This window comes from Triticum dicoccoides, chromosome 3B (assembly GCF_002162155.2).
Source record: "Triticum dicoccoides isolate Atlit2015 ecotype Zavitan chromosome 3B, WEW_v2.0, whole genome shotgun sequence".
NCBI lineage: Eukaryota > Viridiplantae > Streptophyta > Magnoliopsida > Poales > Poaceae > Triticum > Triticum dicoccoides.
In genome coordinates, this window is record NC_041385.1 from 850,003,328 (window position 1) to 850,027,012 (window position 23,685).

At 43.8% G+C, this 23,685-nt stretch overlaps 1 long non-coding RNA gene across 2 annotated transcripts; it reads right to left on the minus strand.

The window, feature by feature from the left end:
- Positions 1–3,744: 3,744 nt before the first annotated feature.
- Positions 3,745–8,636, minus strand: LOC119278920. 2 transcript variants are annotated; one of them, XR_005138015.1, is made up of 3 exons: positions 5,247–8,636; positions 4,751–4,897; positions 3,745–4,094 (listed from the first exon to the last, which is right to left on the minus strand). It is a non-coding gene; the product is annotated as an uncharacterized LOC119278920 (long non-coding RNA). The 2 variants fall into 2 exon arrangements; XR_005138014.1 differs by lacking the exon at positions 3,745–4,094 and having other exon boundaries at positions 4,526–4,897.
- Between the last annotated feature and the right edge of the window lie 15,049 nt (positions 8,637–23,685).

Below are 23,685 nucleotides of genomic sequence, written 5' to 3' on the forward strand. Positions count from 1 at the left end.
TCCCGGGGGTCCACCGGGTGGGGCCACCTGTCCCGGGGGGCCACATGGGCTGTAGGGGGTGCGCCTTGGCCTAGATGGGCCAAGGGCACCAGCCCCTATAGGCCCATGCGCCTAGGGTTTCCACCATGGAAGAGTCCATGTGGTGGAAGGCACCCCTAGGTGCCTTGGGGGGGAGGGAAACCTCCCCTTGGCCGCCGCCCCCCCTAGTAGATCTCATCTACTAGGGCCGGCGCCCCCCTGGCACCCCTATATATAGTGGGGGGGGGGGGAGAGGAGGGATTTCACACCAGCCCCTGGCGCCTCCATCTCCCCCCGTTACGTCTCTCCCTCGTAGTCTCGGCGAAGCCCTGCTGCTGTGACGCCCTGCATCCACCACCACGCCGTCGTGCTGCTGGATCTTCATCAACCTCTCCTTCCCCCTTGCTGGATCAAGAAGGAGGAGACGTCTCCCATCCCGTACGTGTGTTGAACACGGAGGTGCCGTCCGTTCGGCGCTGGTCATCGGTGATTTGGATCACGTCGAGTACGACTACATCATCACCGTTCTTTTGAACGCTTCCGTGCGCGATCTACAAAGGTATGTAGATGCATCTAATCACTCGTTGCTAGATGAACTCCTAGATGATCTTGGTGAAATGAGTAGGAAAATTTTGTTTTCTGCAACGTTCCCCAACACAGCCCGCATAATTTCTTCTTGGGATCCTTCTTGAAAGCATGAGCTATACTTATGCTTCTCAAGGTGAAGAGAAGACAAGATTGAATACAACTTCGACTAAAAGATGGAACAGTTAGGGAAGAACACGACGTCGGGTGGTTGGTAAGGGCGACGGTTGGGCAGGTCTTACCGGACGTAGGCATGGTCCTGGACAGCTGCCAATGAAAAGGATTCTATCAAATGAACAAGTGAAAAGAAATAGCTTAACTGACCAGATCATAAGACTGGAAAAAGGTAAATTATAGAAATTAAGACACTTGATGAACCTGGAATCAACCTTGTTTTGCAATGTCTTTCATCATTTCCAGCTATCCATGTTGCCCATTTAGGACAGTATAACCGAGCCTAAACCGAGCTCTCTCACGCACCCAATGATTTCGGCCGTCAGATTTCCCGTGTGAATCGGTTCTGACCGTCAGATCTATGTTTCAGCGTCAGTTTACCGCGACGTGGGCTGCCTGTCCTAATGGGCTGCTATTCTGGGGACTTTTTTGGAGCCCTGGCGTTGATTGGGCTTTATAGGCCCATTTATTTATCTGTCTAACCGATGACCTTTCAAAGAAAAAGTGATATCAGCCGAGGCGACGCGAGCTGCGAGATCCAAACCGAGGCGACGCGAGCGAGGGAGGGGCTGAAGCCGACGCGACACGCGCGAGGGATCCAGCTGACGCTAGCTTCGTTCGAGGTGATCCACTTGTCTGCATCCATTGATCCCCTCCTCTACCTCGGAAACAAGGCTCCTCCCTCTCGCCCCGGATTCCAATGGGCTGCGCCGGTGTCGCCACCGACATCCCTGCAGGTTCTTTCTTCCCTCCCAACCTCCGGGCATGTCGACATATTATCGTCCTTGCGCTGCCGCAGATCTTCTTCCCTTGGTTCACTTGATTCCAAGGCGGTGAACCCTAGACAACATGAGACGACAGTGAATCAGCGATGAAGCCCTCCTCTTGTGGTGGTGTGAAGTGACGACATAAAGCAAGTCCCTCTCCCTCTCAATTCCTCTCCTCTCGCGGGGTGAATATTTGTGTTCTGCCACCATGGTATTGCCTGTACGTCCCCTTGCCCGAAGAGATCTTTTTACATAATTAGTCACCTCAAGATTTAGTGTTGATTCCAGTCAGATTGATTTGCTGCATACTTAATCACCACGCTGTATGTGAATTATTATTTGTTTTCGTCATATATGTAGTTCATCTTGTCCAATGCTGCACTAATTACTAATTTGTGTGCCAGGCCACCGTCGTGGTAGTGCCCATGTCTCTTCTCCGGTCAGTCACATCGTGCTATGATGCACACATCCTGAAGTCTGGGAAGCAACCCTGGTAAGCCAATTATTAGAAGGCATTTTTTAGTCCCATCACATGCGCAATCTCATCAATGGTTAATTTTCCATTATCATGTTCAATAGTTTCTTGGTCAGCTCTGATAATTGGGATCTCATGGATATGCCACCAATGCACACAATAAATAAACATATTTGATGATGCCTTCTTGAATAGATCAGCTTGCCCCCTCGCAAAAGAAAAAACGATCAGCCACCCTAGATGAAATCAATAAACTGGAGCACTCCAATCTATCTAATACTTAGCCCTCAAAACCAGTATGACTATGAGCCAACTACACTCAAATCATAAAGCTCTAAAATCTACTGTAACTATCTCACATGGTATTGTACTAAAAAAACAAAGTTTTTCATTTTTCACTAAACTACAACTCAAATCATCCTATTGTTGCCAAGTAGTGAGGTATATATATGATAGCTTACGATTGTTTGAAAAACCAAGACCATGGTCTATCCTAAATATGAGATTTCATTTTGAATAGTTGGTAGGCTTAATTCTTTTGTTCTGCTTCAGCTCACTCTTAAATAATGCCAATTCGTGTCAAGAGCCCTTTGCTGGCAACTCCAAGTGGACGCAGCCGCTGAGCCCTAAATTATTGTTTTTTGTGACGATTATCGATATGTATTTACATCACCCAGAACATCTTATATGGGTGTCTTATCGTAATATTTCTACCTGGCAAAGATTTCGTCTTGATTCTTGAATTTTACCAGGTCCTTTCCTACTTTTACGATTCAATTATTACAATTGTTGTGTGTATCATATTTGTTGTCAGGTGAGCCTTGAAACAAACTCCCTTTGTATCAAAATATCAGATGCTTTTTGACACTGGAGTATATGCCTTGCCAATCCCATCATGATTACGAATATATATGTTTACTGCTGGAGAAAAATAAATTTCCTGTCCATTGATTGGGTGCATTACAGTAATAACTTTCAACCGTTACATGAAACAAGGAAATATTTTCACGTGACTTCCTGTTTTGACAGATATAACAGGTAAACATCCACATTAATTTTGTTCTTGATATATTTTATATTGGTTTATAGCTCACTGATCATACCATTTTTTTGTTTGTGATATAAGAATATTTGCCTTCTCAAACTTCCATTTTATTGAGATTGTATTATGCTCAATTAATTTGATAGAAGTATACCCAGAGTACGATAAACAAGGAAACAAAGCACACTCGCATAATTAAATTAGCTTTGCCAAGGATATAGGGCAAAACTTCCTCGTGTAGATCTTCTGCTTGTATTGCACTCAGCTCTTGGTTACCATTTAGAATCTTATTCCAGGATCCATGTTAATCCCATACATATTTCCGAGCTTGTAGGATGACTGGAATATTACCTCTGCAGGAGCCATACATGTTTATTTTTCTGCTGTTCATGTCTTGGTACTGATTAGTTGTAATTACTACAAACGTTGTTGTGTATCAGTGAATAATAGTATATGTTAGTGAACATTGTTGAGCCATACATGTTTATTTTTTATACCAAGCCATTTGTATCAGTGAACCTTGATATTTCCCTCGAATAATATATGTTTGCGTTTATGCAAATTTAATGTGTTTTATGTGGCATTTATTTTATAATTTTTTGATAATTTTATCGCATAAATAGATGGGCGCGGCAACGCGCACCCTCAATGATCTAGTTTAAAAGAATAACCTCCATGGAATCTGAACACCGGGGATCCATTTTTTTTGCTATTGGTCAATCATCTAATTAGTAATACATGTAATTTATTTTGACCCAACCCTTTTGTCACCCTCTACACAAACTTCTTACCAGAACGGTTTCAGTTATTCACATAAATCTCCACAATTGCTCCGACTTGTCGTCCAACAGCAATGCAACATAAAAACTCTGATAGTCCTTTCTGCGGGGAGGATAGTCCAGTATTCCTTGAACAAATCACACGTGATACATTTGATGGTCCTTATGCTCATATTGTTGTTGCCTTGGAAATTAGCATCCAGTGCACCAATTTAGTGGATCCGCTAGTCTGCGGAGCGATTCAGTTTGGCTATCTAGAAGATGATATAGAAACAAAGTCTCAAAAGCCAATCCATTAAACTATTAATTTTAAAATCTTCGCAATGCTCTAAACCGACAGAAGTATGAAAATATCAAAGAAATATTATCTAACTACAAAATATTATCTATCAAACGAAAATATTAACTATCTTTGAATCTTTCAATTATAATGTACTTACAACAATTGCTATTAGAAAACATCCTACAATATTACTGATATTATTATTTCAGAATACCGGAAGACAATCCTTAACTCATTATGAAGATTATCGCTAGACATTACACATATTATTATGTCACTTTTATATACTAAAAGATAGTTCCAAGAAATCGGAAGATGTTTTTTCCTTCAACAAACTTAGTAAGAAAAAACATATTTTGGCATGGTACTTTTATTTACCAAAGACCTAAAATACTCCGGTACTTTTGTCGGTTTCATCTGGATATTACCTAAAAGAATGCACATATTTAACATATATGGCCTCATATTTGTGCAGAATTGTTCAACAAAATGGTGTTTGAAGAAAGAAAGAACGTCTGATCACAATCATGCCTCAACAGCAGAAATCACATGATGGAAGACAAAGAGCTACACACACGTTTTCTTTCTTTCTTTGGCCTTTCATTTACCCATATGCCAAGAACGTACCCAATGACACATGTGCATCCATTGCTGGACTTAGGAGCATCATGCCACACTGGACAAGCCTTGAAACCCAGAGTAACCGTCAGAATTGGGAAGACAACTACCTACGTCCCTTGCCTATATGTACACCGAGGAGTTAATCGATCAAACCTGCAGAAACAAAACCAAGATCGAAATAACAACATCAGTCCAGCTTATGTAGACTTTTATCCGCTGGAACATGGTTTCCTTCAATTCTTACTTGCACTTATGATATCTTTTAAGATACAAAACATATTAGTAAGATTGATAGAACACAGAGATCTGAATTATATATATCCAGAACATCTATCCCATTGTTTGGAATTATGAGTGTACCACAAAAAAGCAGCGTTCAGCGGCAAGGGATATGTTCATCACGGAACGGCGGGATCTAGGCAGATGAAGGCCCTGGCGATGGAGCAGTGAGGGGCAAGGCCTGCCAAGACGACGGCGAACACGTGTTTATAGAGATTCTCACCTTGTACCCAATCTCCCCACCTCTGCAAGCTTCTCCACTTCTATCCTCGGGAAGCATCGTCTTCTCCCCCTCCTCTCCCACTCATGTGTGTGGTTCACTGCAGTATATGCAACCGCATGCACAAAATTCAGGTTCAGAACTTATAAATAACTAGTAAGATACCCGTGCGATGCAACGGGACGACAATTGAATGTACGAAGACATTTTTCTAGATAATCATTCTACTTGAGGGCATACATTTCCTTTCTTTCCTCTCTTCATTCACCCATCCACTTAAGCCCAAAGCGCATGTGTATTGCCGCAAAATTTACAAAGCGCATGTGTATTGCTATAAAACTACACCTATCATCCCATGTTCGATAATATATGCGTTCAAATTGCAATGGTCAAAATGCTTGGTTCTGCCAGCAAGATGTTCCTTGACATCTTTTTATTTTATTTTTTTTGAGGAAAAAAAATCCATGCATTAGCTCCGTTGGCCATCCATGCATTAGCTGGCACTGCCTTTGGAAACACCACCACTTCTAGCTCGACACCTTAGGGAGTCTCATGTTCGATAACACATGTATCTTAGGGCCTGCACACGAAAAAAGAACCGTGAGGAATTGCCGTGAATTGTTGAAAGCTTCATATGCAATATGGCTGTACCATGTTCATATAAGATAACACGATGTTGAATTTACTTGAAAGACGATATTAATTGCAAGCGTAGATTATTAGGAACTAAACTTGAACCAGAACCATAAATACGTGTGCGTGCCTCAAAAGCCCGAGAAGACAACCATCTGGTTGCAATGTGCAATATCAACAGTACATCCATACTGTAATTCAGCAATGATGCTACCCATTGCTAATTCTTTCCAAATCTAGATTAGGAAAAAAATCAAGCTATCTAAGCGACTGATGTACGGGTCCATAGATCTAGTCATTATTGTCTATATAAGCAAATCAGGCATTACGACAGAAGCACACTGTAGGAGGCAAATTATTAAGTAAACACGACATGGGTTTAACAACAGGATTATCATCCAAGGAATTAAAGCAAGTTTTCAATGGGATAAAAACATACAAACATTACACATTATCAAGATTTACATGCAAAGATTAAAAATTGATATGTGAACTGAAATCTTGGAGAGCACAAATATATCAACATGAGTAATGGAACAAAGGTACTATTCTGTTATGTAAATGGAAATAATAGAGAAAAATTAATTTGCTCATGTGCGATAGAGATTAGTGTTAAGTACATAGGAGTTTAGGAATAACATCATCAAGGAGATAGAAGGAGCGTGTTGAATTAATGGAAATTTGTCATGAAAAAGTTATCTCTTTAAGGTAAGCACATTCTGGGGTACTTATGTCGCCATTTGGGGCGGGGACATGAGCGTCTCGTTCCATCCACGCTGGAAGTCCCATGAGTCCCAGTTTACCTGCACTCACCAAGTAGTCTGCACATGTCCAGTCTCTCTTGCAGAACTCAACCTTCTCCTGTAACACGAACATGACTATGCTGGAGGTCATCAACAACAACGACCAGCAGCGTCGGTGCACCACGAGCTGGGTAATGACCATGGACATGTTGACCCACTATCTGCACAGTTTCCTGACAGCACACATGCCTGCATGTAATCTAGCGCTGGGGTGCCAAGCAATGAATTAAGGCAAGCTATTGTGTCACCAAAGGAGCAATCAGAAACTATAACTGCTCAATTCTCATGGCAGAGCAGCAAGCATAATAGTGTTTACAAAGATGTATAATAGCAAGAGGAAGCAGGAATTTTAGTCTGATCTCTCTTACATTTCCTGCTTACTTAAAAGAAGCAAATGTAACCCAATATGTTTAATTGGTAACTGAAAGTAGGCACCATAGGTTAATTATCAACATAGATTCATGCATAATCAAAACATATTTTGAGCAGATAAAACATGATGTCACATTTTGTATTGGAAATAGGCTTAAATATGTAGCTTGTAATACTCATCATCAAAACTATGGGCATGGCTCTATCAAGAATATGCTCAAAAACTTGTGATTGTCTTGGCCAAAATAAACAAACTGCATATATACATAAATGATTTTTTATTATAATCATTACCTGGCTAACTGCACTCTATGCAATGAGAGAAACATGGCAGTGCAGTACTACACATGTAGGGAAATGTGAAAGAAACAGAGCATATGATTCTGAATCAAACTTGCATCTCATTTTCTGCTCCAAAAATCACCAAAAGCACACCAGATGAAATACCTGGCATCAATGTTTTGCCGATTAGACCATACCGACTACATGAACATCCAATTGAATTGGGTTCAGGGGCTACATGGAATACCCCCAGGCCTCCTTGAAGCACATCCTGAAGGAAAAGTTCGTGGAAGCACGGATGGTGATCTAGAAGGTTCAGTTCCGCCAAGTGCTCAAGAAAAAAAATCTAGAACTGGGAGAACCCCAAGAACTGAAGCATTGCAATGCAAGCCCAGATTTTGACCCGGATTTAATGTCAAAAGCACTTGGTGCTTATTTTGTTTTGTCTTGGGTGCACTTGTAAGTTGTAACGGATGTACACTACAAAACTGAAATAGATCAAGCCGACCTTTGTGTGCCGGCTGGTGCTCTGCTGGTTCTGTATCTTACCTTGTCCTATGACTCATCAATGGAGATCAGTTACAATTCAAAGGCCCAGACAGAAAAGATGCAGAAATTATGAACCTGATATTGATACACGATGTAATAGATTGGACACTGCTATTTGACCCCAAACATGATCGAGTACTTCAATTCACAAAAATCTCTTGCCAGGCTGAGGGCTTCCAATCAGGATGGTGATAGCAGCAGGTGCGCAAGTAATGGAACATAGGACTCATGTGGGAGGAGAGACCAGTTGCACACGGTATAGAGGTCCTAGGGGAGCAGCGCATACTCGAGGGGGATGGCCGTGTAGCACGTCTGCCGGGAGGGAGTAGTAGGTGGCGGTGCCGTCGCCGAGGATGCGTAGTGCGTAGCAGCGTACATGGAGGTCGGCGAGGAGAGAGGGGAGGTGGTGGGCGGCAGGACTGCTGCATCAGAGCCTCGGATGGGTAAGCAAAAAAGTCCTCGCGGACTCCGGGGACAGACGGCGCCGGCGGCGTACTTGCCGACGTCGGTGTCGAAGGAGAAGGGGAAGTGGGATGAGAGGGCGGTGAGAAGGGAGAGGTGCTGGGTGTCGAGTCTGCTGGATCGGAGAGTAGGCAGGAAATGCGTTGCAGACTTGGCGGACGGATGGCGCCGGCGGTGTACTTGACGATGTCGGCGGGTAGGGGGAGGAAGGAAGGTGGAGGTGGGTGTGGGTGTGGCGGTGTGCGGCGAGGCTGCCTGGCAGAGAGGAGTTGGGAGCGGAGGGCGCCGGTGGCGTGCAGAGCGGCAGCCGCTGCCGCTGCCACTCCGATTCCACTTTTTTCCAGAAGGGTCGATTGCTTTGTTGAGTGGATAAGGTAGGACTGGATGGAGATGGCCGAAGAGAATGAGGGGTTTCTTTGCAAATGGGATGTGGGGTTGCTCCTATGCGTCGGATGCAGATCAGACGGTCAAAGATGATAGATGGCAGGCACACCATCATCACCAATTGTGATTTTTATAGGAGTAGAGAAATGTTGCATTGCACGTGAACTCAAGAGATAACATTAGGAATTCGGAAATAGACAAACTTAATTTCTGGTTCAATCAACACACGAATTCGAAGAGGGGAAGAGGGTGATGCCGGAGTCAGAGGACACGACATGGACCTTGATAACGAATCTCGCGAGGGCGACGTCACATGAATGATCATGTTGATCTTGCAGATGGTTACCCACTGCTGGTCTTGTGCTCCACCATCAGCGGCTGTCGCAAGCACAGGCCGCGCGCCCCGCCATGAGTGGTCATGCACTGCCGCCCCCACCAGGTAGCCCCACAGCATGCCGGCCGCCGTCACCGTCGCCATGACTCGTACCATGGTGATGCATCAGACCGGAGGAGGCCCCCGGCACTGAAGAGGGGGCTTGGCTGGAGATGGAGGGCTGGGAGAGAGGATGGGGCGGGGGCAGTGGCGGCGATGGTGGCATGTGCGCGTGTGGTTTTTGCCCTAGAAGGTTATGCGTGTTTAGGGTTTGATGTTTTTTTTGGGTGTTTTTCTCCCTGGTTATTTGCCCACCGGTTTTGCAGCGGAGACGGAACAAAATCAGTGGGGATGGTTTCGTTCGGTGGGTGAGGGATGGTTAGATGGGGATGCTAACGACTCCCCTCTAGGAGTAAAAATATGTCTATATACATCCGTATGTGGTAGTCCATTTTTTTGCATGATAATACGTGTCTCATTCATATCATAAAGAACAAAGTACAAGTCACGTAAAGACCGACATGACAAAACTGAAAAGATAGCAGAACATCTCTGAGCTTGACACCAACGCACGTCACCTGCCTCCGGCACCACCACAGTAGCCACCGAAGAAAAGAATGACGAATCACCTTCTCACCCGAGCTCGACGCGGCTCCATCGCTGATATGCAGCTTTGCGGACCTCCAAGGTGGCTCACCAAAAGTGAAGCCCTTACCGTTGAACAAATCAGACTGGGGCAACACCCCGGACACGCTATCGAACTCCAGATCTAGCATCCCACCACGACTAAAACGCCGAAGTAGGAAACCATATCTGCCATCCACGAACCACGAGCCCAGCACATGCTCCGTCTTCCAGATGTCGTCGATGCAGACCACAATCTGCATCCGCTCCTGGACTACCTCCCAAGCTCCGCGCCTACGCTGGAGCAAAAGCCGTCGCAACGGCGGAGCTCGAGGACACAGGTCCACCACGAGGATGCCGTCGCCGCCACGCCATCCTTGCTTGAACAGACTGGTTTCCAAATCCATCCCCAACAATAGGACCGATGGCCTCGTTAGGAAAGGATCCGAAGAATCTTTATTCAGTGTTGTCATCATCACCGCCGAAGCAAAGACGATGAACAACCTAAAAACCTAGACTACGAGAGAGTAAAAACGATCCACACGCGTGGATCCGGCGACCCCCCTCACCACCGACGACCGAGGTCGCCGGCGGAGGGGAGCCGCCGGAGAGCGGCGTTGGAAGACCGGCCTCCTCTGGCGGCGGCTAGGGTTCCAGCCGCCAGGGATGAGAGGAAAACAGGGACTCGATATGGCTCTATTATGTGGTAGTCCATTTGAAATCTCTAGAAAGACAAATATTTAGGAACGGAGGGAGTAGAAAGTAGAGAGATAATTACAAGAAGTCAAGCAGGACGCGTACATCCTGAATGACTAAACCCCACACCAACACCAGCAAAAGGCTTCCAACATATCAAAGTTGGCCACCCCGTTGGTTCCTCCTCCTCAAGTCCCCGGATAAAAAGATCAGATCCGATTTGCCTAAAAAAAGATCAGATCGGATCTGTCGATCGCTCTCATAAACTCATAATATAACTGTCATCGAAACCTTAAGCGTGCGGACCCTACGGGTTCGAGAACAATGTAGACATGACCGAAACACGTTTCCTATCAATAACCAATAGCGGAACCTGGATGCCCATATTGGCTCCCACATATTCTACGAAGATCTTTATCGGTCAAACCGCATAAGAACATACGTTGTTCCCTTTGTCATCGGTATGTTACTTGCCCGAGATTTGATCGTCGGTATCTCAATACCTAGTTCAATCTCGTTACCGGCAAGTCTCTTCACTCGTTCCGTAATACATCATCCTGCAACTAACTCATTAGTTGCAATGCTTGCAAGGCTTATAGTGATGTGCATTACCGAGTGGGCCCAGAGATACCTCTCCGACAATCGGAGTGATAAACCCTAATCTTGAAATACGCCAACCCAACATGTACCTTCGGAGACACCTGTAGATCTCCTTTATAATCACCCAGTTACGTTGTGACGTTTGGTAGCACACAAAGTGTTCCTCCGGTAAACGGGAGTTGCATAATCTCATAGTCATAGGAACATGTATAAGTCATGAAGAAAGCAGTAGCAACATACTAAACGATCAAGTGCTAAGGCTAACGGAATGGGTCAAGTCAATTACATCATTCTCCTAATGATGTGATCCTGTTAATCAAATGACAACTCTTTTGTCCATGGCTAGGAAACATAACCATCTTTGATAAACGAGCTAGTCAAGTAGAGGCATACTAGTGACACTATGTTTGTCTATGTATTCACACATGTATTATGTTTCCGGTTAATACAATTCTAGCATGAATAATAAACATTTATCATGATATAAGGAAATAAATAATAACTTTATTATTGCCTCTAGGGCATATTTCCTTCAGTCTCCCACTTCCACTAGAGTCAATAATCTAGTTCACATCGCCATGTGTTTTAACACCAATATTCACATCTGTATGTGATTAATACCCATAGTTCACATCGTCATGTGATCAGCACCCAAAGGGTTTACTAGAGTCAATAATCTAGTTCACATTGCTATCTGATTAACACCCAAAGAGTACTAAGGTATGATCATGTTTTGCTCGTGAGAGAACTTTAGTCAACGGGTCTGTCATATTCAGAGCCGTATGTATTTTGCAAATATTCTATGTCCACAGTGCTCTGCATGGAGCTACTCTAGCTAATTGCTCCCACTTTCAATATGTATCCAGATTGAGACTTAGAGTCATCTGGATCAGTGTAAAAGTTTGCACCGATGTAACTTTTACAACGAACTCTTTTATCACCTCCATAATCGAGAAACATCTCCTTAGTCCTCACTAAGGATATTCTTGACCGCTGTCCAGTGATCTACTATTAGATCAAAATTGTATTCCTTTGCCAAACTCAGAGCAAGGTATACAATAGGTCTGGTACATAGCATAACATACTTTATAGAACCTATGACTAAGGCATAGGGAATGACTTTCATTGTCTTTTCTAACTTCTGCTATGGTCGGGATTTGAGTCTTACTCAATTTCACACCTTTGCAACACAGGCAAGAACTCTTTCTTTGACTGTTCCATTTTGAACTATTTCAAAATCTTGACAAGGTATGTACTTATTGAAAAACTTATCAAGCGTCTTGATCTATCTCAATAGATCTTGATGCTCAATATGTAAGCAGCTTTACTGAGGTCTTTCTTTTAAAGAACTCCTTTCAAATACTCCTTTATGCTTTCCAGAAAAATTCTACATCATTTCTGATCAACAATATGTTATTCACATATATTTATCAGAAAGGCGGTAGTGCTCCCACTCACTTTATTGTAAATACAGGCTTCACCGCAAGTCTGTATAAAACTATATGCTTTGATCAACTCATCAAAGCGTATATTCCAACTCCGAGATGCTTGCACCAGTCCATTGATGGATCGCTGGAGCTTGCACATTTTGTTAGCACCTTTAGGATTGACAAAACCTTCGGTTGCATCATATACAACTCTTCTTTAAAGAATCCATTGATGAATGCAGTTTTGACATCCATTTGCCAGATTTCATAAAATGTGGCAATTGCTAACTTGATTCGGACAAACTTAAGCATTGATGCGAGTGAGAAAATCTCATCGTATTCAACACCTTGAACTTGTAGAAAACCTTTCACAACAAGTCGAGCTTAGTAGATAGTAACACTACTATCAGTGTCCGTCTTCCTCTTGAAGATCCATTTATTTAACACGGCTTGCTGATCATCGAGCAAGTCAATCAAAGTCCATACTTTGTTCTCATACATGGATCCCATCTCAGATTTCATGGCCTCAAGCCATTTTGCGGAATCTGGGCTCATCATCGCTTCCTCATAGTTCGTAGGTTTATCATGGTCTAGTAACATGACTTCTAGAACAGGATTACCGTACCACTCTGGTGCGGATCTTACTCTGGAAGACTTACGAGATTTTGTAGTAACTTGATCTGAAGTTTCATGAACATCATCATTAACTTCCTCACTAATTGGTGTAGGAATCACTGGAACTGATTTCTGTGATGAACTACTTTCCAATAAGGGAGAAGGTACAATTACCTCATCAAGTTCTACTTTCCTCCCACTCACTTCTTTCGAGAGAAACTTCTTCTCTAGAAAGGATCCATCTTAGCAACGAATAACTTGCCTTTGGATTTGTGATAGAAGGTGTACCCAATAGTTACCTTTGGGTATTCTATGAAGACGCACTTCTCCGATTTGGGTTCGAGCTTATCAGGTTGAAACTTTTCACATAAGCATCGCAGCCCCAAAATTTAAGAAACGACAACTTTGGTTTCTTGCCAAACCACAGTTCATAAGGTGTCGTCTCAACGGATTTTGATGGTGCCCTTTTTAAAGTGAATGCAACTGTCTCTAATGCATAACCCCAAAACGATAGTGGTAAATCGGTAAGATACATCATAGATCGCACCATATCCAATAAAGTGTGGTTATGACGTTCGGACATACCATTACACTGTGGTGTTCCATGTGGCGTGAGCTGTGAAACTATTCCACATTGTTTTATATCAAGGCCAAACTCATAACTCAAATATTCTCCTCCACGATCATATCGTAGAAACTTTATTTTCTTGTTACGATGATTCTCCACTTCACTCTGAAATTCTTTGAACTTTTCAAATATTTCAGACTTGTGTTTCATTAAGTAGATATACTCATATCTGCTCAATTCATCTTGTGAAGGTCAGAAAATAACGATACACGCCACGAGCATCAACACTCATTGGACCGCATACATCGGTATGTATTATTTTCAATAAGTCACTAGCTCGTTCCATTGTTCTGGAGAACGGAGTTTTAGTCATCTTGCCCAAAAGGCACGGTTTGCAAACATCAAATGATTCATAACCAAGTGATTCCGAAAATCCATCTTTATGGAGTTTCTTCATGCGCTTTACACTGATATGACCCAAATGGCAGTGCCACAAATAAGTTGCACTATCATTATTAACTTTGCATCTTTTGGCATCAATATTATGAATATGTGTATCACTACGATCGAGATCCAACAAACTATTTTCATTGGGTGTATGACCATTGAAGGTTTTATTCATGTAAACAGAACAACAATTATTCTCTGATTTTAAATGAATAACTGTATTGCAATAAACATGATCAAATCATAATCATGCTCAACGCAAACGCCAAATAACATTTATTTAGGTTTAACACTAATCCCAAAAGTATAGGGAGTGTGCGATGATGATCATATTAATCTTGGAACTACTTCCAACTCTCATCGTCACTTCCCCTTCAACTAGTCTCTGTTTATTCTGTAACTCCTGTTTCGACTTACTAATCTTAGCAACCGAACAAGTATCAAATACTCAGGGGCTACTATAAACACTAGTAAGGCACACATCAATAATCTGTATATCAAATATACCCTTGTTCACTTTGCCATCCTTCTTATCCACCAAATATTCAGGGCATTTCCGCTTCCAGTGACCATTTCCTTTGCAGTGTAAACACTCAGTTTCAGGCTTTGGTCCAGCTTTGGGCTTCTTCGCGGGACTGACAACTTGCTTGTCATTCTACTTGAAGTTCCCTTTCTTTCCCTTTGCCCTTTTCTTGAAACTAGTGATCTTGTCAACCATCAACACTTGATGCTCTTTCTTGATTTCTACCTTCATCAATTTCAACATCACGAAGAGCTCGGGAATCGTTTTCATCATCCCTTGCATACTTTAGTTCATCACAAAGTTCTACTAACTTGGTGATGGTGACTAGAGAACTCTATCAATCACTATCTTATCTGGAAGATTAACTCCCACTTGATTCAAGCGATTGTAGTACCCAGGCAATCTAAGCACATGCTCACTAGTTGAGCGATTCTCCTCCATCTTTTAGCTATAGAACTTGTTGGAGACTTCATATCTCTCAACTCGGGTATTTGCTGGAAATATTAACTTCAATTCCTGGAACATCTCATATGGTCCATGACGTTCAAAACGTCTTTGAAGTCCCGATTCTAAGCCATTTAAGCATGGTGCACTAAACTATCAAGTAGTCATCATATTGAGCTAGCCAAACATTCACAACATCTGCATATGCTCCTGCAATAGGTCCGTCACCTAGCGGTGCATCAAGGACATAATTTTTCTGTGCAGCAATGAGGATAAACCTCAGATCATGGATCCAATCCGCATCATTGCTACTAACATCTTTCAACACAATTTTCTCTAAGAACATATCAAAATAAACATATGAAAGCAACAACGCAAGCTATTGATCTACAACATAATTTGCAAAATACTACCAGGACTAAGTTCATGATAAATTTAAGTTCAATTAATCATATTACTTAAGAACTCCCACTTAGACAGACATCTCTCTAGTCATCTAAGTGATCACGTGATCCAAATCAACTAAACCATGTCCGATCATCACGTGAGATGGAGTAGTTTCAATGGTGAACATCATTATGTTGATCATATCTACTATATGATTCACGCTCGACCTTTCGGTCTCCGTGTTCCGAGGCCATATCTGTATATGCTAGGCTCGTCAAGTTTAACCCGAGTATTCCGCGTGTGCAACTGTTTTGCACCCGTTGTATTTGAACGTAGAGCCTATCACACCCGATCATCACGTGGTGTCTCAGCACGAAGAACTTTCGCAACGGTGCATACTCAGGGAGAACACTTCTTGATAATTAGTGAGAGATCATCTTAAAATGCTACCGTCAAACAAAACACAATAAGATGTATAACAGATAAACATCATATGCAATCAAAATATGTGACATGATATGGCCATGATCATCTTGCGCCTTTGATCTCCATCTCCAAAGTACTGTCATGATCTCTATCGTCACCGGCACGACACCATGATCTTCATCATCTTGATCTATATCAATGTATCATCACATGGTCATCTCGCCAACTATTGCTCTTGCAACTATTGCTATCGCATAGCAATAAAGTAAAGCAATTATTTGGCACTTGCATCTTATGCAACAACGAGACAACCATAGGGCTTCTGCCAGTTGCCGATAACTTCAACAAAACATGATCTTCTCATACAACAACTTATATCTCATCACGTCTTGACCATATCACATCACAACATGCCCTGCAAAAACAAGTTAGACGTCCTCTACTTTGTTGTTGCAAATTTTACGTGGCTGCTACGGGCTTAGCAAGAACCGTTCTTACCTACGCATCAAAACCACAATGATAGTTTGTCAAGTTGGTGCTGTTTTAACCTTCGCAAGGACCGGGCGTAGCCACACTCGGTTCAACTAAAGTTGGAGAAACTGACACCCGCCAGCCACCTGTGTGCAAAGCACGTCGGTAGAACCAGTCTCGCGTAAGCGTACGCGTAATGTCGGTCCGGGCCGCTTCATCCAACAATACCGCCGAACCAAAGTATGACATGCTGGTAAGCAGTATGACTTATATCGCCCACAACTCACTTGTGTTCTACTCGTGCATATAACATCAACGCATAAAACCTAGGCTCAGATGCCACTGTTGGGGAACGTAGTAATTTCAAAAAAATTCCTACGCACATGCAAGATCATGGTGATGGCATAGCAACGAGAGAGGAGAGTGATGTCCACGTACCCTCGTGGACTGCAAACGGAAGCGTTAACACAACGCGGTTGATGTAGTCGTACGTCTTCACGATCCGACCGATCCAAGCACCGAACGTACGGCACCTCCGAGTTCAGCACACGTTCAGCTCGATGACGATCCCCGGGCTCCGATCCAGCAAAGCTTCGGGGATGAGTTCCGTCAGCACGACGGCGTGGTGACGATGATGATGTTCTACCAGCGCAGGGCTTCGCCTAGACTCCGCGACGATATGACCGAGGAGGAATATGGTGGAGGGGGGCACCGCACACGGCTAAGGAACGATCCGTAGATCAACTTGTGTTGTTCCTAGAGGTGCCCCCTGCCCCCGTATATAAAGGAACAAGAGGGGAGGGGCCGGCCGGCCTAGGAGGGGGCGCGCCAAGGGGAGTCCTACTCCCATCAGAAGTAGGACTCCCTCCTTCCTTGTTGGAGTAGGAGAAGGGGGAAAGAGGGGGAGAGGAGGAAGGAAAGAGGGGCTGCACCCCTTGTCCAATTCGGACCAGAGGGGGGCTGCGCGCCTCCTTCCTTTCGGCCTCTCTCCTCAATTCCCGTATGGCCCAATAAGGCCCATATACTCCCCGGCGAATTCCCGTAACTCTCCGGTACTCCGAAAAATACCCGAATCACTCGGAACCTTTCTGAAGTCCGAATATAGTCGTCCAATATATCGATCTTTACGTCTCGACCATTTCGAGACTCCTCGTCATGTCCCCGATCTCATCCGGGACTCCGAACTCCTTCGGTACATCAAAACTCATAAACTCATAATATAACTGTCATCGAAACCTTAAGCGTGCGGACCCTACGGGTTCGAGAACAATGTAGACATGACCAAAACACGTTTCCGATCAATAACCAATAGCGGAACCTGGATGCCCATATTGGCTCCCACATATTCTACGAAGATCTTTATCGGTCAAACCACATAACAACATACGTTGTTCCCTGTGTCATCGGTATGTTACTTGCCCGAGATTTGATCGTCGGTATCTCAATACCTAGTTCAATCTCGTTACTGGCAAGTCTCTTTACTCGTTCCGTAATACATCATCCTGCAACTAACTCATTAGTTGCAATGCTTGCAAGGCTTATAGTGATGTGCATTACCGAGTGGGCCCAGAGATACCTCTCCGACAATCGGAGTGATAAATCCTAATTTTGAAATACGCCAACCCAACATGTACCTTCGAAGACACCTGTAGAGCTCCTTTATAATCACCCAGTTACGTTGTGACGTTTGGTAGCACACAAAGTGTTCCTCCGGTAAACGGGAGTTGCATAATCTCATAGTCATAGGAACATGTATAAGTCATGAAGAAAGCAGTAGCAACATACTAAACGATCAAGTGCTAAGGCTAACGGAATGGGTGAAGTCAATTACATCATTCTCCTAATGATGTGATCCCGTTAATCAAATGACAACTCTTTTGTCCATGGCTAGGAAACATAACCATCTTTGATAAACGAGCTAGTCAAGTAGAGGCATACTAGTGACACTATGTTTGTCTATGTATTCACACATGTATTATGTTTCCGGTTAATACAATTCTAGCATGAATAATAAACATTTATCATGATATAAGGAAATAAATAATAACTTTATTATTGCCTCTAGGGCATATTTCCTTCAACTTCCTCCCGTAAATTTGTTACTACCTCCAAGCAGTCAGTGGCAACACACACGGACTGGAGCTGCAGATCGGCTGCAAGCGAGAGAGCTTCGCTACATGCCTGTGCTTCGAGGATTGTCGGATCAAGGCGGCCTTCATAAATGATCGCCGAGGCACCAATGTAGTTGCCCCCCTTGTCCCTACAGATAGCCGCTGAGGCGGACCAGTCACCTATCTTGGAGAATCCACCATCGACATTGATCTTGAAATCATGACTCTCGGGCGGAAGCCACTCGATCCGTGCTGCTGGCTCCATACACGCTCCTGTATTCACATGCAAGCCCCTGGGATTCACATGCAGATCCCTGATGTTTGCATGCCGCTCCTTCTGGCGTGCACTCTTTTTCGGTAGCATCTCCAGGTCTGCCAAAAAATTGTTTATGAAAATATGGGTAGATAGCGGACTCTGAAACTGATCATCATGTATGGCTCAACGTTGTGCCCACCAGATGGCCCACATGGTTACTAGAACACGTGCCAGATGTGCGGTGCTTAAAGTATCCACTAGCCATAGCATCCAGAGCTTTGGATCTTCCATTCTATTTGAGATGACCGTATCTGTGAGGTCTTCATCGGCGAGAGCCCAAACACATCGTGCCATGCGGCAGTCAAAAAGAGAGTGGCGCCAAGTATCCACTGCCGCATGACAAAGCGACCACTCCGCCGAATCGGCCATACTTCTATGCTTTAGGACTTCTCCTGTGGGAATAGAACATTTGGCCAATCTCCAAGCAAAGACGCGGACTTTCGAAGGGACCGCTGCACCCCATAGCTTAGCCTAGGATCCACTGTCTGCTTCAACGCGCGAGTGCCCCTCATTGTTTTCGAGCCAGACAGTGTGCTGCTGCTTAGTGGTGGACAGAAGCTTGTATGCCGACCGAACTGTAAAGACACCCTTTCGTTCATAGTGCCATGACTAGAAATCTTGGCGAACTCGAGAGCTGAGCGGGATGTTGAGGATTGCCTCCTTATCCATTGGGTAGAAATGTTCATCCAACGCCTCCATATCCCATGCGAATGTGACGGGATTGATGAGATCCGAGACAAGCTACGGGGGATTCAAAGTTTTTGGGCACACCGGTCGCAGCTTGAAATCACATGGTATCCAGTTATCTACCCAGATATTAGTGTCCTCACCAGAGCCAATCCTTTTAACCAGCCCGAGCTTGAGTGTGTCTCTGCCTTCCACTAAAGATCACCAGACCTGTGACGGGTACTTTCCCAGCTCAGCTTCGAGAATCGAGGCCGAAGGGTAGTACACAGCTTTGAGGATGCGCACACTTAGGGAATTTGGTTCCTGGAGTAGCCGCCAGGCTTGTCGCGCAAGCAATGCAAGGTTGAATAGCTCGATGTCACGGAACTCCATGCCTCCCATAAACTTCGGCTGTGTCATCACTTCCCAAGAAACCCACGCGGTCTTTCTCTCACCATTTTTGGATCCCCACCAGAATTTCCTCAAGAGACCATTGATGTGTTGACACAGGCCTCGAGGTAACTTGAAGCACGCCATTGAGTACGTCGGGATTGCTTGGGCGACTGACTTGATAAGCACCTCTTCCCCCCACAGAAAGTGCCTTCTCCATCCAGCCCTGCACTTGCTTCCAGATCCTATCTTTAAGATACTTGAAAGACCCTTCCTTTGCTCTGCCCACATCCGCAGGAAGGGCAAGGTATTTTTCAAAAAAAATCTCATTCTAGATTGCGAGGATTTGTTTGATTTCCTGCCTCACACCTTCCGAACAGCCTTTGCTAAAAAATATAGAGGACTTCTCCTTGTTGATGCGCTGTCCTGAAGCAAGGCAATACCTTCGCAAAAGGCTTTCAACTCTATAGGCCATCTCAGGTGTGGCATCGAAGAATAGGAGACTATCATTTGCAAAGAGGAGGTGGTTTACCTGAGGGGCTCCCGGTGCCACTGTTATACCATTGATGCTCTCACCTGGTGTTGTCGTTCAGTAGGCAAGAAAGGCCTTCGGCGGCCAATAAGAAGAGATATGGCGATATAGGATCGCCTTGCCTGAGTCCAGAGAGGGCCTGAACTCCTCTTGTTTATCACCATTAAAGATAATAGAGAAGGAAACCGATGATACACACCTCATTACTGTTTGTGTAAACCATGGGCTAATCCCCAACTTGAGCATAACCTTCTCCAAATAATTCCACTCGAGCCGACCGTACAGTACTAGGGAAAACCCTAGCAGTAGCGCTGGTTTTGTGCTCACTAGTAGCGCGTGTAGGCGCGCTACTAATAAGGTGCTACAGCTATTGCTTAGCAGTAACGCGTGAAGTAGCGTGCTACTGCTAGGACGAATAGCTGTAGCGTTTGTTCGCCCCCACGCTACTGCTAATGAAACTAGTGGCAGTGCGTTTTCTGTCCATCGCTACTAGTATTCATTTTTTATTTTTTATTTTTAGTGTATTTATGCGGTTTTCTTTCCATCGTACAAATATTGGTACAATACCAGTTATGATGTTTACATCATTATGTCCAGTGTGTCAAATGAAGGTGGATTAGGTTCAAGTGGAGGCAATATGTGGTGCATGTCAAAAGTATACTACTAATCTAGTACTTTCGATGTGCACCACATGTTGCCTCCACTTGAATCTAATCCGCCAGCACAAGCTATTTAATCATCATCATAGTAATTACCACCAACATTATTTATTTAATCACCACTAACACTAGCTAATAATAATCATCATAGTCATTACCACCAACACTAGCTATTTTATCATCATAGTAATAGTGTAGCACATCATCATCCTCAAACTCATTTCTAGCTAGCTAATCACTCCCGCTGCTCTCTCTTAGGTAAAATAACATAAAACATGTGTAGCTCTCCTCCTTGATCAAGTTGGAGCATGCAGATGAATCTGTCTCCTAATTGTGGGATGCGCTTCTGTTTGCTGCCCCCTAGTACTTCTCTCTGCTCCCCCATCACATATTTGGTCCAGTCTTGCACTATTAAGCATCCGTCGCTATCTTGAATGCACTACAGTAATCTGTAGGATATCTTGGCCGTAAGCTAATAATACTCATGGTACCTTTAGTCTCGATCTCATAAGGCACAACATTCATCGGGACTCCCTGTTGAAGAACATTGTATGGTAACATACTTAACAATGAAGTTTAGCTTCAAAAATAATGTATGGAAAAGATGCACCGAGGACAAATATTAAAAACCTTACCATCCTTCCTAAATAGATGTGACCGTAGTTCAGTACGAACACTATTGGTCGCACGTTTTCAGTACTAACATTTCTAAATCCAGGAAGAAAATTTGTCTTGACTTCATTAAGATCCGCAAGCCATGAAACATAATGACTGAGCTCCTCGCAGTTGATTCAGCCCCGACACAGTATACGGTCCTGTCTACCAAGCGCTGGACATGTTTGCTTGCACCGAAATAAGCTATCAATAGAAATTAATTGTCAACTATTTTTGAATAAACAATATCAAAGACATAAATATGGTTGAGAAACTCACGTTTTGGTATAACTGGAGGCGTCTGCACATCGACCCAGATGTCGGTATTACCTTCAATATCATCTTCCGGACGAATATCAAAGGTGATAACCATATCAGGCTCAAATGCATAAGTCTTGCATAGTGCTCGCCATGTTTTGCATCCAAAATAGGTCTAGTCGTCTGAATTGTATAATTTTGTGTGGAAAATATAATCATGCTCGGTCTTCAAGTAAAATTTCTTTACCTCCATAGTATGACTGCAACCTATTTTATCCAATACAAAAACTCTTGCATGGCAGGGGATACGCTAGTAGAATAGTAAAAACAAATTATAAGTTAAAGCAAATGAAGCATATGTCATGCTTAATTACGAAAAAAGACTTGTCGTTGTGACTTACTGTATCCACTTCAAAGTTCTCGTCCAGCTTGATGCTGAAGCGCCTATCATCATCTAGGAAGATTCCGTTGCACAGGCCGCGCTCGTCTTCGCAGTATTTGCAAATACCGAAATCCTTTTCATCGTCAGACATTTCCTATGTTCATTGTTAAAACATTAATTGAAAATCGATCGAAGACAAGTAACATGATACTCAACACACAAATCCGGGGCACTCGATATTTCCTACATATTCTGGCACAAGTCATGCCAAAATTCACGGAAAAATCCGGCATGACCTTTGCTAAAATAGGACATATCGAGCGCCTGAAATTTGCCGGAACGGAAATGAATCAACACTTCGGCAAAACATAGGCCACTCGGAGGTGTAACCTGCAAACATGACCGGCCACTTGGGCAAGCACATATCATATTTGAGCAACACAAGATATACATTTCAAAATATCTTATAGGACTCAAATTAGCATGCATGGAATAAGCAAAAGTAAATCATCTCATGCGTGTTCGTACATCGTCGAATATTATCACTAATACATCCCGAATAGTGTCATACATATAACATCACTAATACAACTAAAACCCTAGCACACGACGGGTATCGGCGCGGGCGGTGGACACCCACAGAGAAGGAACCATCACGGGATCATAGCTCCAGTGAGATCCCTGGAGAACCTGCCAGGTATTGGAGAACCTGTGCTCCAACGCAAACAAGTAGCGACGGACGTGCGCGTCCTCCTCACTGACACGGTGATGCACCACCTCCGCGGGGTCCTCGAGCCTCTGGACCGTCACTGGCCCACGCGACCGCCACCAAAGAAGGTTCGGGTCAACGACAGGCTGGCTCCTCACCAACCTGCGCCCTCGGTAGGTAGCGCCTCCTAGTAACACCCTGGAGGAGCCCAGTCCCGGACATGGCCAATCTGGTCAAGCAGGTGTCGTCCTCCACCGACTCGACGACGAGGATGCGGGATAGGCATCGTCCATGTCGATGCTGGAAAAATTGCTTTAACTAAAAAAATAGCAACAAGTTCTTACTAACATGTTCTATTAATTCAATTAGTTCTTATTGAAAATAAACTTACTATAAATAAAAACAAACTAGTACCTACCTAATTAGTACCTAGTTCTTACTAACTAATTAGTACCTAGGAACTACTGCTAAGGGTTCATACTAACTAACTAACTAACACTAAATTAACTAACTAACACTAAAAATAGCCTAGGGTTCATACTAACTAGCACTAAATAGCTAGGGTTCATACTAAGCAAATTAACAAGAGGGATCGGAAGGGGAGAGTGCTTACAGAGGGTGGGGAGAGAGATGGGGTCGGGGGAGATGGCGGTGAGGCGGGGTCGGGGGAGACGGCGGC